Here is a 14,191-nt window from a genome sequence, read left to right as displayed (position 1 = left end):
TGAAATGTAAACAAGTCAAAGATAGCAAGCATTATTATAATCTATTGATGGAAGGCCCATCTATCCCAATAAATTTTCGTTTATTTGATTATGGGCAGAGTCACAATTTAATAGGTTTTAATAATGAATATCTAAATATCTGTAAGAGAAAGATACCATAGCATTGATCTAATTTTCTTGCCTTTGCATATACTTTTTTAGGACCACCTAATAACTACCTTGTCAAGCTTGATCAACAATCCTAAAAAGTCTAAAAATAATTTTTAAAATATCATGTATAAAGTACCTCAAGATTTTCAAAGCACTTTATGTTATTGTATTTGATCTGATTTGATATAACAATCACATTTTAAAGGTGCTATGGTTTTATTGTACTATTTAGGCACAATTTAGAGAATTTCATTAAAAATAGCTAATCTCTTCATTGATCAGGAACTTAGAATGTTTTCAGGCTGTACACAATCCATAGCATCGTGCTATTTACAATATCATTAAGAAGAAAAAAAAGACAAACTGGAGTATGTGCAAAGGAAAAGGACAGCAATGATGAGGGGGACTAGAGGTGCAAGATATGGGCTGAAGGAACTCAGGATGATTACCTGGAGAATGATAGCTATCTTCAGGCAAAGACTGTTATCTCAAGGAGGAGGAAAAGGGAAGTAAAAGGAATAAACATGTATATATTGCCTTCTGTGTGCCAGGCACTGTGCTAAGTGGTTCACAATTATTATCTCATTTGATCCTCACAACTATATTGTGAGGTAGATGCTATCATTACCCCCATTTTACAGTTGAAGAAACTGAGGCAGAAAGGTTAAGTGACTTGCCCAGAGTTACACAGTGTGTGATGCTGCATTTGAATTCAGATCTTCCTGGTTCTACTCCCAGGGCTCTATCCACTGGAGTAGATTTTTTTTTTGCTTGACCCCAATAAGTAAAAGACACAGGAAAGAAAATTTCACCTGCATCCTGACAATTAAAGCTCTCCCAAAGTGGCATGGGATATTTTTTAGAGTTGGTGAATTCATACTCACTATACATTTTCAGGATGAGGCTGGATGACTATTTATCAGGGAATTCTTATTAAGATACAGGTCCACTGAGATCATTTTCAATTCTGAGATTCTCCTGAAAACCTAGATAGTCATGGAACTTCATAATTGCAATAAACCTTGTTGCTTGTCCTCCATTTTCAAGAGATCAATAACATTCTTGAATTGCATGTGAATTAGATTTGTGAGGCAGTTGTCACTCTTTCTTCCTGAGTCATCAAAGTCCAGTGGCAAGACAAAAGTCAAGATGACTAGTGATGGTTTTGGATGGGATGGATGACCTTGGCATTTTTGATATCTGACCCAATTTTGAGCACTTCACAGGGCCTACTTTAGCCACCTTTGTGTCCATTAGAACACATTGTTCTCATCCACTCATTCCAACGGGGGAAATCTTCACATGCTTGGGGTAGACTCTCACCAATGTTACTCAGCAATTAATTGACACCTGTCAGTTACCCTCATCCTGGTTTAGCCCATCTGCCAAAATGGTTTACCAGGTTGTAGACACTGAGCATGCTATAGCTTCTGGGAGCTACAAGTGAGAGTTGGGTGAAGGACACCAAAGGGAGATAAGCAGTGCTGAAAAGGTTATAGCAAGCCCTCACCCCAGAGATGGTAGTCCTCCTGAACACCTCATACACCCCAGATCTTAGATGGCATTTAATGCCCTTCACAAGAGATGGATTTCACATGACAATTCACTCTACTTTCCATCAACTGGCCTTCATCCTGGTTCTCCAAATTTTGCATTCCATTTACCACTTGGCCTTTAGTCAGGTTGTATCCCATGTCTCAAGTAAGCTCTCTCCTTACCTTTGCCTTTTGGAATCTTTATTTTTTTCAAGGTTCAACTTAGGTACCACTTTGTAGTCAGGATTATTAACTAATCTTTTGTGTCGTGTAATCCTTTGGTAGTATTGGTGAAGGCTATAAATGTCTGAGGCCAGATAAGAAATCAGGAAAATGATTCTGTATATTATCTCATTCCTAGTCATCTTTTGTCTTACTTAGAATTTTATTGTTTTCCAATTACATGTAAAAAAATTTACGACATTCATTTTTTCCAGTTTTGATTTCCAAATTCTCTTCCTCTCTCCCATTCCCTGCTCCCTGAGACAGCAAGGAATTTGCTATACGTTATACATGTGCAATCATGCCAAATGTATTTCCGTATTAGCCATTTTGTGAAAGAAAGCACAGACAAAAAATTAGAAAATAAAATAAAATAAAGCTTTAATCTGTCTTCAGATTCCATCTGTTCTTTCTCTGGAGGTATATAGTAATTTTCATCTTAAATCCTATAGAATTGTCTTAAATGTGTATATTGCTGAGAGAAGCTAAGTCATTCACATTTGATCATTATACAACATTGTGACTGCATTCAGTGTGTTCCTGGTTCTGCTCACTTCTTTGCATTAGTTCATGTAATTCTTTAGAGTTTTTTCTGAAAGTATACTGCTCATCATTTTTAATAGCACATAGTATTCCATCACAATCATATATTGTTTAGTTATTCCCCAATTGATAGGCATCACCTCAATTTCTAATTCTTTGCCACCACAAAAAGAGCAGCTATAAGTATTTTTGCACATATAGGTCCTTTTCTTTCTTTTTTGAAAATTTCTCTGGGATTCAGGCCTAGTGGTGCTTTTGTTGAATCAAAGGATATGTACAATTTCATAGCCCTTTGGCCATAATTCCAAATTGCTATTCATAATGGTTGGATCAGTTCATAATTCCACCAGCTATGCATTAATGTCTCCATTTTCCTACATCCCCTCCAACATTTGTCATTTTCCTTTTCTATTAACCAATCTGATAGATGTGAGGTGGTACTACAAAGTTGTTTTAATTGGAATTTCTCTAATTAATGGTGATTTAGAGCATATTTTCACATGGCAATAGATATCTTTGATTCTTCATCTGCAACCTGCTTGTTCATATCTTTTGACAATTTATCTGTTGCAGAGTGACTCATATTCTTATGAATTTGAGTTCTCTATTTTCTTTAGAAATGAGGCCTTTATCAGAGAAACTTGCTATAAAACATTTTTCCTGGCTTTCTGTTTTCCTTCTAATGTTGGCTGCATTGGTTTTGTTTGTATAAAAAACTTTTTAAGTTAATGTAATCAAAATTATCCATTTTATGCCCTATAATGCTCTCTTTCTCTTGTTTTGTCATAAATTCTTCCCTTATCCACAAATATGACAGCTAAACTATTCTATGATCCCCTAATTTGCAAGTGTTATCACCCTTTGTGTCTAAATTATATATTTATAATTTATAATATATATATATATATATATATATATATATATATATATATATATTTTGACTTTATATTGGTATATGGTATGAGATGTTCTTCTATACCTAGTAGCTGCCAAACTGCTTTCTATTTTTCCTGGCAGTTTTTGTCAAATAGTGAGTTCTTATTCTAAAAGCTGTCATTATATTTATCCAACACTATATACTACTGGGGTCATTCGCTACTGTTTAGTGTACACCAAGGGTATATGAGGTGTTCAAGGAGGACTAGCACCTCTGGTGTGAGGGCTTGATGAGCCCTTTTCAGGGCCGCTCATCCACCTTTGATGTCTACCTGGACTCAGCTTTCACCTATGGCTTGATGGAGTTTTAGCATGTACAGTGGCCATACCCAAGTAAACCATCTCAGCAGACAACCTAAACCAGGTTGAGGGTAATTGATGAGCCTCAAACCCATCAATCAGTTAGGGAAATGTCTTCCCCAAGCCTCTGAAAACGTCCCCAGCAGAATGGGCAGATGAATGAGAACATTCTTTTCCAACAGCCATGTAAGTAGTTGAAGCAGGTGCTGTAGAGAGCTTAGAATTTGGTCAGACGTCAAAGATGCAGAGGTCATCCGCTGCATCTCGGGCCATCACCAGCCTTGACTTAAATGATTCTGGGAGTGAGTGAGGCGAACAACTTTGTGCAACCCTGCCTCACTTAAATCCAGCTCACCTACATCCTGTGATGTCATTGGTCCTCTTTGAAATGAAAGAACAATGACATTCTGTATCCAGTCTATTCCACTTATCCACTACTCAATCTCTTAGTCGGTAGCAGATTGTTTTGATGATTAGTGCTTTATAATACAATTTGAGATCTGGTATGGCTAAGCTACCTTCCTTCACATTTTTTCATTAGTTCCCTTGATATTCTTGACCTTTTGTTCTTCCAAATGAATTTTGTTATATTTTCTAGCTCTATAAAATATTTTTGGTAATCTCATTAGTAAAGTGTTGTGTAATTCTGTTCATATAATTCTAAGTTTGTCTTGGCAGATAGACTCCCAAATATTTTATTGTCTACAATTATTTTAAATGAAATTTCTCATATTGTATTTGCTACTGGAATTTCTTGCTTATATATAGAAATTCTGATGATTTATGTGGGCTTATTTTATATTCTGCAACTTTGCTGAAGCTGTTAATTACTTCAATTTGTTTTTCCTTAGTAGATTCTCTAGGACACTCCAAGTATAATATGATCATCATGTGTAAAGACCAATAGTTTTGTTTCCTCATTACCTATTCTACTTGCTTCAATTCTTAAATGTCTATTACAATATTGAATAATAGTATTGATAATAGACATCCTTGCTTCCCAAACCCAGATCATATTGCGGAAGCTTCTACCTTATCCCCATATCAGATGTTGCTTTTTGATGGTTTTAGATAAATACTACTTATCATTTTAAGGAGAGCTCCATTTATTCCTACACTTTCAAGTGCTTTTTGTTTTGTTTTCTTTGGGTTAAGTGACTCGCCCAGGGTCACACAGCTAGTAAGTGTCAAGTGTCTGAGGCCAGATTTGAACTCAGGTACTCCTGAATCCAGGGCAGGTGCTTTATCCACTGCACCACCTAGCTGCCCCCCCAGGTGTTTGTGTTTTTTTTTAATTAATAAAGTATTTTTTCCCGTTACATGTAAAGATAGTTCTCAACTTTTGTTTATACAGGCTTTCCAATTTCATATTTTTCTCCCTCCCTCCCCTTCCTCCTCCCCTAGGCAGCAGGTAATCTGATATAAATTATATATACACATACACATAATAACATTAATCCTATTTCTGCATTAGTCATGTTATATGAGAAGAATCAGAGCAATGATGAAAATCCTCAAAATAGAAAAAACATCAGCATCAAAAACAAAAGAAATAGTATGGATCACTCAGCATCTATACTCCACAGTTCTTTTTTTTTCTTGGATTTGGAGATCCTCTTCTATCATGAGTTCCCTGGAACTCTTCTGTACCATTGCATTGGTGAGAAGAATATAGTCCATCACAGTAGATCAACACTCAATGTTGATGATACTGTGTACAATGTTCTTCTGGTTCTGCTCATCTCACTCATCATCATCCCATTCAAGACCCTCCAGGTTTCTCTGAACTCCTGCTCATCATTTCTTACAGCACAATAGTATTCCATTCTATTCATATACCACAACTTGTCCAGCCATTCCCCAATTGATGGGCATCCGCTCACCTTCCAATTTCTTGCCACCATATAAAGAGCAGCTATAAATATTTTTGTACATGTGGGTCCCTTTACCCTTTCCATGATTTCTTTGGGAAAAAGACCCAAAAGTGGTATTGCTGGGTCAAAGGGTATGCACAGCTTTGTCGCCCTTTGGACATAATTCCAAATTGCTCTCCAGAATGGTTGGATCAGTTCACAGCTCCACCAACAATGGATTAGTGTTCCAATTTTCCCACAGCTTCTCCAACATTTATTATTTTCCTTTTTTGTCATTTTAGCCAATCTGATAGGTGTCAGGTGGTACCTCAGAGTTGTTTTAATTTGCATCTCTCTAATCATTAGCGATTTAGAGCATTTTTTTCATATGGGAATAGATAGCTTTGGTTTCTTCATCAGAAAACTGCCTGTTCATATCCTTTGACTATTTCTCAATTGGGGAATGACTTGGATTCTTATAAATTTGATTTAGTTCCCTATATATTTTAAAGATGAGGCCTTTATCAGAAGTACTGGCCACAAAAATTGTTACCCAGCTTTCTGCCTCCCTTCTAATTTTGGATGCATTGCTTCTGTTTGTACAAAATTTTTTTAATTTAATGTAATCAAAATCATTCATTTTGCATTTTATAATATACTCTATCTCTTGTTTGGTCGTAAACTGTTTTCCTTTCCAAAGGTCTGACAGGTAGACTATTCCTTTCTCTCCTAATTTACCTGTGGTATCACCTCTTATGTCTAAATCATGTATCCATTTTGACCTTATTTTAGTATAATGTGTAAGATGTTGGTCTATGCCTAATTTCTGCCATACTATCTTCCAGTGTTCCCAGCAGTTTTTGTCAATTACTGAGTTCCTGTACCAGAAGCTGGAGTCTTTCGGTTTATCAAACACTATATTACTAGTGTCATTTACTACTGCATTTCCTGTGCCTAGCCTATTCCATTGATCTACCCCTCTATTTTTTAGCCAGTACCAGGTAGTTTTGATGACTGCCGCTTTATAGTAAAGCTCCAGGTTTGGTACCGCTGACCCACCTTCCTGTGAATTTTTTTCATTATTTTCCTGGATATTCTTGATTTTTTGTTTTTCCAGATGAATTTTGTTATTATTTTTTCTAGCTCTATAAAATAATTTTTAGGTAGTCTGATTGGTATGGCACTAAATAAATAAATAAATTTAGGCAGTATTGTCATTTTTACTATATTAGCTCTGCCTATCCATGAGCAATTGATATCTTTCCAATTATTTAGATCTGATCTGATTTGTGTGAAGAGTGTTTGGTAGTTGTGTTCATAGAGTTCCTGGGTTTGTCTTGGCAAGTAGACTCCCAAGTATTTTATATTATCTACTGTTACTTTAAATGGAATTTCTCTTTCTATCTCTTGCTGCTGGACTTTGTTGGTCATGTATGGAAATGCTGATGATTTATGTGGATTTATTTTATATCCTGCTACTCTGCTAAAGATTTTAATTGTTTCCAGTAATTTTTGAGTTGATTCTCTAGGATTCTTTAAGTATACCATCATATCATCTGCAAAGAATGATAGTTTTGTTTCCTCCTTACCTATTCTAATTCCTTTAATTCCTTTTTCTTCTCTACAGGGGTGATAATGGACATCCCTGTTTCACCCCTGATCTTATTGGGAAGGCCTCTAATTTATCTCCATTGCATATAATACTTGCTGATGGCTTTAGGTAGATACTGTTTATTATTTTAAGGAAAGTTCCACCTATTCCTAAACTCTCTAGTGTTTTTATTAGGAATGTTGTTGTATTTTGTCAAAAGCTTTCTCTGCATCTATAGAGATAATCATGTGATTTTGGTTGGTTTTCTTATTGATGTGGTTGATTATGTTAATAGTTTTCCTAATGTTGAACCAGCCTTGCATTCCTGGTATAAATCCCACCTGGTCATAGTGTATTATCCTGGTGATCACTTGCTGTAATCTCCTTGCTAATATCTTATTTAAGATTTTAGCATCAATATTCATTAGGGAAATTGGTCTATAATTTTCTTTCTCTGTTTTTGCTTTGCCTGGTTTTGGTATCACCACGGTATTTGTGTCATGAAACGAATTTGGTCCAACTCCTTCTTCAACTATTTTTCCAAATAATTTGTATATTATTGGAATTAATTGTTCTTTAAATGTTTGGTAAAATTCACCTGTAAACCCATCTGGCCCTGGGGATTTTTTTCTTAGGGAGTTCATTAATGGCTTGTTCAATTTCTTTTTCTAATATGGGTTTATTTAAGGATTTTATTTCCTCTTCAGTTAACCTGGGCAGTTTGTATTTTTGTAAATATTCATCCATTTCATTTAGATTGTCAAATTTATTGGCATACAGTTGGGCAAAATATTTTCTAATTATTGATTAAATTTCCACTTCATTGGTGGGAACATCACCGTTTTCATTTTTGATACAGGTGATTTCGTTTTCTTCTTTCTTTTTTTAATCAAATTAACCCATATTTTATCTGTTTTATTGGTTTTTTCATAAAACCAGCTCTTAGTTTTATTGATTAATTCCATAGTTTTTTTGCTTTCAATCTTATTAATTTCTCCTTTAATTTTCAGTATCTCTAGTTTAGTATCTAATTGGGGATTTCTAATTTGTTCTTTTTCTAGTTTTTTAAGCTGTATGCCAAATTCATTAATCTCCTCTATCTCTTTTTTATTCATGTAAGCATTTAGAGCTATAAATTTTCCCCTAAGCACTGCTTTGGCTGCATCCCATAGATTTTGGTATGTTGTCTCATTATTGTCATTCTCTTGGATATAGTTATTGATTGTTTCTATGATTTGTTCTTTGACCCATTTATTCTTTAGAATGATATTATTTAGTTTCCAATTGATTTTCATTCTACTTTTCCCTGGCTCTTTCTTACATGTAATTTTTATTGCATTGTGATCTGAGAAGGATGCATTTACTATTTCTGCCTTTCTACATTTGACTATGATGTTTTTCTGCCCTAATACATGGTCACTTTTTGAAAATGTGCCATGTACTGCTGAGAAAAAGGTATATTCCTTTCTATCCCCATTCAGTTGTCTCCAGACAGCTATCATGTCTAACTTTTCTAGTAATCTAGTCACCTCTTTCACTTCTTTCTTATTTATTTTGTGGCTAGATTTATCTAATTCTGAGAGGGAGAGATTCAGGTCCCCCACTAGTATAGTATTACTGTCTAATTCCTCTTGTAACTCATTTAACTTTTCCTCTAAGAACTTGGATGCTATACCACTTGGCGCATACATATTTAATATTGATTTTACTTCATTATCTATAATACCTTTAAGCAAGATGTAATTTCCTTCCTTATCTCTTCTAATGAGATCTATTTTTGCCTGCGCTTTGTCTGAGATAAGGATTGCTACCCCTGCTTTTCTTACTTTAGCTGAAGCAAAATATATCCTGCTCCAGCCTTTTATCTTTACTCTGTGTGTATCTCTCTGCTTCAAATGTGTTTCTTGTAAACAGCATATTGTAGGATTCTGGTTTTTAATCCGCTCTGCAATTCGCTTCTGTTTTATAGCAGAGTTCATCCCAATCACATTCACAGTTATTATTACTGACTGTCTATTCCCCTCCATTCTATTTATCCCCTTTGTACTTTTCCCCCCTTCTTTCACCCTATTCCTCCTCACCAATGTTTTATTTCTTAACCCTGCCTCCCCCAATCTGCCCTCCCTTTTTATCACCCCCCTCTCTTTTCTTTACCCTTTTCTCCCTTGCTTTTGTCCTCCCTTTCCCTTCCCCTTTTGCTTCCCTAAAGAATGAGCTAAGTTTCTTTATCCCAATGAACGTATATGTTATTCCCTCTTTGAATCAAATCTAATGAGAGTAGGGTTGAAACAATGTTCACCCCTCCTTTCTTTCCCTCTATTGTAATAGGGTTTTTTTCACCTCTTCATATGACATAATTCATCCCATTCTACCTCCCCTTTCCTCTCCTCCCCATAGACTCCTTTGTTAACCCCTTAATTTTTTTTTGTATCATCACATCAAAGACAATTTATATTTATACCCTCTGTGTATACTCCTTCTCTCTGCCCAAATACATTTACAGTTCTTAAGAGTTATGAGTATTATCTTCCTGTGTAGAGATATAAACAGTTTAACCCAATTGAGTAACCTTTTTTTCCCCCTCTTTTTACCTTTTTAAACTTCTCTTGAGTCTTGTATGTTAAGATCGAATTTTCTATCAAGTTCTGGTCTTTTCACCAGGAAACCTTGAAAGTACCCAATGCTATTGAATATCCATCTTTTCCCCTGAAAGAGAATACTCAGTTTTGCTGGGTAATAGATTCTCAGTTGCAATCCAAGCTCCTTTGCCTTCCGGAATATCATATTCCAAGCCTTGTGGTCCTTTAATGTTGAAGGTTCCAGGTCCTGTGCAATCCTGACTGTGGCTCCATGATATTTAAATTGCGTCTTTCTGGCTGCTTGGAGTATTTTCTCCTTCACCTTTTAATTCTGGAATTTGGCTACAATATTCCTTGGAGTTTTCCTTTTGGGGTCTCTTTCAGGAGGTGATCGGTGGATTCTTTCAATGATGATTTTATCCTCTGATTCTATAATATCACGGCAGTTCTCCTTAATAATTTCCTGGAATATGGTGTCTAGATTCTTTTTCTGATCATGGCTTTCAGGCAGTCCAATGATTCTCAGATTGTCTCTCCTCGTTCTGTTTTCCAGATCAGTTGTCTTTCCAATGAGGTATTTCACATTTTCTTCTATTTTTTCATTCTTTTGATTCTGCTTGACGGATTCCTGGTGTCTCATGGGTTCCTTATCTTCCAACTGTCCCATTTTAATTTTTAAGGCATTGTTTTCTTCAGTGAGATTATGCACCTTTTTTCCATTTGGCCAAGTGAATTTTTTAAGGCAATGTTTTCTTCAATGAGATTATGCCCATTTTTTTCCATTTGGCCAAATGAATTTTTTAAGGCATTGTTTTCTTTAGTGAAATTATGTGCTTCCTTTTCCAAGCTACTGATTCTTTTTTCATAGTTTTCTTGTTTTGCTTTCATTTCTCTCCCCATTTTCTTCTACCTCTCTCAATAGATTTTTTAAATCCTTTTTGAGGTCTTCCAGGAAGGCTTTTTTGTTCTTGAGACCAATTCACCTTTCCTCATGAGGCTTCACATGTAGGCAATTTGAGGGTATTGTCCTCATCTGAGTTTGTGTTGGCTTCTTCCCTATTGATACAGAAGCTCTCAATGGAGAGGGCTCTTTTTTGTTTCTTTCTCATTATTGCAGCTTGTTTGTTTATTTTTTAAGTCGAGGTCTGCTCTGGGGGGCACCAGGGTCCCCGTTTGGGGCTTATTGTGTAGGGGTATAGGTGCTGTGTGACCGGCTTTTTACTCTGAGGCCTTTATAGTTTGTGTAGTTCGACCCCCTGCACTTCCTGTCTGGTTGCGCTCAACCAGGCACCCAATCCTGCCTGTCCCATTCGTGGCCCTATCTCCCACCCTCCTGGCTGGTGTAGGTAGGTTTTTCCACTGTCCTTCTTGGCCACCAGATTTTTGAGCCAGGTTCCAGGGGCCTCAGTTGTTCTGCTGTGGCCCGCAGCTCCTGCTGACTTGCCCCACCCCTTTGGCACTGGGCTGCTGCCCTGTGCTGGGCCTCCCTTTTTCCCAAGTCAGACCGACCTTTTCCTGAAGTCTTCTAAATTATCTCTGGTTGGAAGACTGTGTCTCTCTCTCTCTCTTTGCAGGTTCTGTAGTTTCAGAATCTGTCCAGAGACTTGATTTAATGTTCTTTTTGAGGGAACAGAAGGAGAGCTCAGGCAGCTTGCTATTTCCTCTCTGCCATCTTGGCTCTGCCTCCCCCCAGGTGTTTTTAATAGAAATGAGTATTGTATTTTGTCAGAAACTTTTTTTCAAATATTTTGTCTCAATCACATGTAAAGATAATTTTTGACTTTTTAAAAATTTTGAATTCCAAATTATTTCATTCCCATTTACTCCACCCCCCACTCTGAGACAGTAAGCAGTTTGATATAGGTTATATATCTATGATCATGCAAAAAAAGGTTTTATATTAGCCATGTTGTAAAAGAAGACATGGACCAAAAAAAAGCATAAAAGGAAATCTTGAAAGTGAAAAATAGTATGATTTTATCTGCCTTCAGACTCCATCAGTTCTTTCTCTGGATGTGGATAACATTTTCATCATGAATCCTTTGGGATTGTTTTGGATCATTGTATTGCTGAGAGTAGATAAGTAATTCATTGTTGATCATCATAAAATATTGCTGTTAATGTGTACTATGTTCTCCTGGTTCTGCTAATTTCACTTTGCATGAGTTCATATAAGTAGCCTTTTTTTCCTTCTGAAATCATCCTGCTAATCATTTCTTATAGCACAATAGTATTTCATAACAATCATTTATCACAACTTGTTCAGACATTCTCCAATTAATGGGCATCCCCTCAATTTCCAATTCTTTGTCACCACAAAAAGAGCTGTTATAAATGTTTTGTACATAAAGATAGTTTTAAAAAATTTTTTTTAATCTTTTGAAATACAGACAAGGTGGTAGTATGCACAGTTTTATAGCCTTGGACATAATTCCAAATTGCTTTGCAAAATGGTTGGATAAGTTCACAACTCCACCAACAGTACATTAGTGGCCTAATTTTCCCACCAAAACCTTTTCTTCATCTTTGGAAATAATCATATGAATTTTGTTAGTTTTATTATTGATGTGGTCAGTTTTGCTGATAGTTATATAGTTATATTCCTGATATAATTTCAACTGGTCATAGTATTTGATCTTTGTAATATGTTGCTATAATCTCCTTGCTAAAATTTTATTTGAAATTTATACATTGATTCAATAGGGAAATTGGTGTTTAGTATCTATAGTTTTCTTTTTAAGTTTATGCTCTTACTGGTTTAGGTATCAGCCCTATATTTGTGTGGTAAAAGGAATTTGGTAGGACTCCTTTGCCTATTTTTTCCAAATAGTTTATATAATATTGAAATTAATTGTACTTTAAAGGTTTTGTAGAATTAAATTGTGAATCCATCAGATCATGGGGATTTTTCTTCTTAGTGAACTCATTGATGACTTGTTTAATACATTTTCTAAGATGGAATGATTTAAGTATTCTCTGTCCTGTTAATCTAGACAATTTATATTTTTGTAAATATTCATCCATTTGACTTAGATTGTCAGAATCATTGACATAATTTGGCAAAAAACTATTAATTTCTCTGATTTCTTCATAATTGATGGGGAATTTACCCTTTAATTTTTTAACTTTTTCTTTTTTGTTGTTGTTGGGCAATGAGAGTTAAGTAACTTGCCAAGGGTCACACAGCTAGTGTCAAGTGTCTGAGGCAAGATTTGAACTCAGGTCCTCCAGAATTTAGGGCTAGGGCTTTATTCACTGCACCACCTAGCTGCCCCCCTAATTTTTAATATTAGTAATTTGGTTTTCTTATTTCTTTTTTAAATCAAATTAACCAGCAGTTTTTATGTTTCATTCTTGTTTTCATAAAACCAGCTCTGTTTTATTTATTTAGGCAGTGGTTTTCTTTCTGTTTTATTATATCTTCTTTGACTTTCAGTATTTCCAATTTGGTGTTTAGTTGGAGATTTTTAAGCTGTTCTTTTTTAATCTCTAACTGCATGCCCAATTAATTGATCTAATTTTTCTTGACTTTATTGATGTAAGCATTTAGAGAGAAAACAATCCCACTATATATTACTTTGGCTACATCTCATAAATTTTGGTATATTGTCTCATTTTTGTCATTCTCTTTAATAAAATGATTGTTTTTATGATGTTTTCCTTTGATGTGCTTGTTCTTTAGCATTAAATTATTTAGTTTCCAATTAATTTTTAATCTATCTTTCAAGGGCACTTTATTAAATAGAATTTTATTGTATCACGATCTGAAAAGGATGCATTTAAAATTTCCACTTTTCTGCATTTGGTTGTGAGGTTTTTAATGCCCTAATACAGTTTTTGTGTAGGTGCCATGTACAACTGCACGTATTCCTTTCTATTCCCATTCAGTTTTCTTCAGAGGATTTTCAAAGATTTTATTCATATCCTTAACTTCTTGTTTATTTTTTAGTTAAATTTGTTATGAGAGGGAAAAGTTGAGGTTCCCCCACTAGTATAATTTTATTCTCTATGTCCTGCTTTAACTCATTTAACTTTTCCTTTAAGAATATGGATGCTATACTATTTGTTGCATGTATGTTTATTATTGATATTACTTCATTGTCTTTGCAAGACTTAAATCTTTAGCAAGATGTAATTTCCTTGCTTATCTCTTTTGATTAGTTTCATTTTTGCTTTTGCTTTTTCTGCCATCCTAATTACTATTCTTGGTTTTAATAAATAGCATAATAGATTCTGCTCAACCCCCTTACTTTTATTCTGCGTGTCTTTCTGCTTCAAGTGTGTTTCTTGTAAACAACATAATTTGTGATACTGGTTTTTAATCTGCTCTGCTATCTATTTCCATTTTATAATTTAGTTCATTTCATTCACATTTATACTTATTATTAACTATGTATTTCCCTCCATTCTATTTTTCACCTGTTTATCTTTTTCTCTCTCTTTTCACCTTCTCCCCCTCAAAAGTGTTTTGTTTTGATTGCC

General features: G+C 35.1%; 1 protein-coding gene across 1 annotated transcript in view; it reads left to right on the top strand.

Moving 5' to 3' along the window:
- KHDRBS3 (KH RNA binding domain containing, signal transduction associated 3) overlaps positions 1 to 14,191 on the top strand; it is a 278,529-nt gene that overhangs the window by 247,363 nt on the left and 16,975 nt on the right. The window lies entirely within an intron of this gene.

Source organism: Dromiciops gliroides, chromosome 1, assembly GCF_019393635.1.
Source record: "Dromiciops gliroides isolate mDroGli1 chromosome 1, mDroGli1.pri, whole genome shotgun sequence".
NCBI lineage: Eukaryota > Metazoa > Chordata > Mammalia > Microbiotheria > Microbiotheriidae > Dromiciops > Dromiciops gliroides.
The sequence above is the reverse complement of the archived record's forward strand: the minus strand, read 5'-3'. Positions and strand labels throughout refer to the sequence as shown.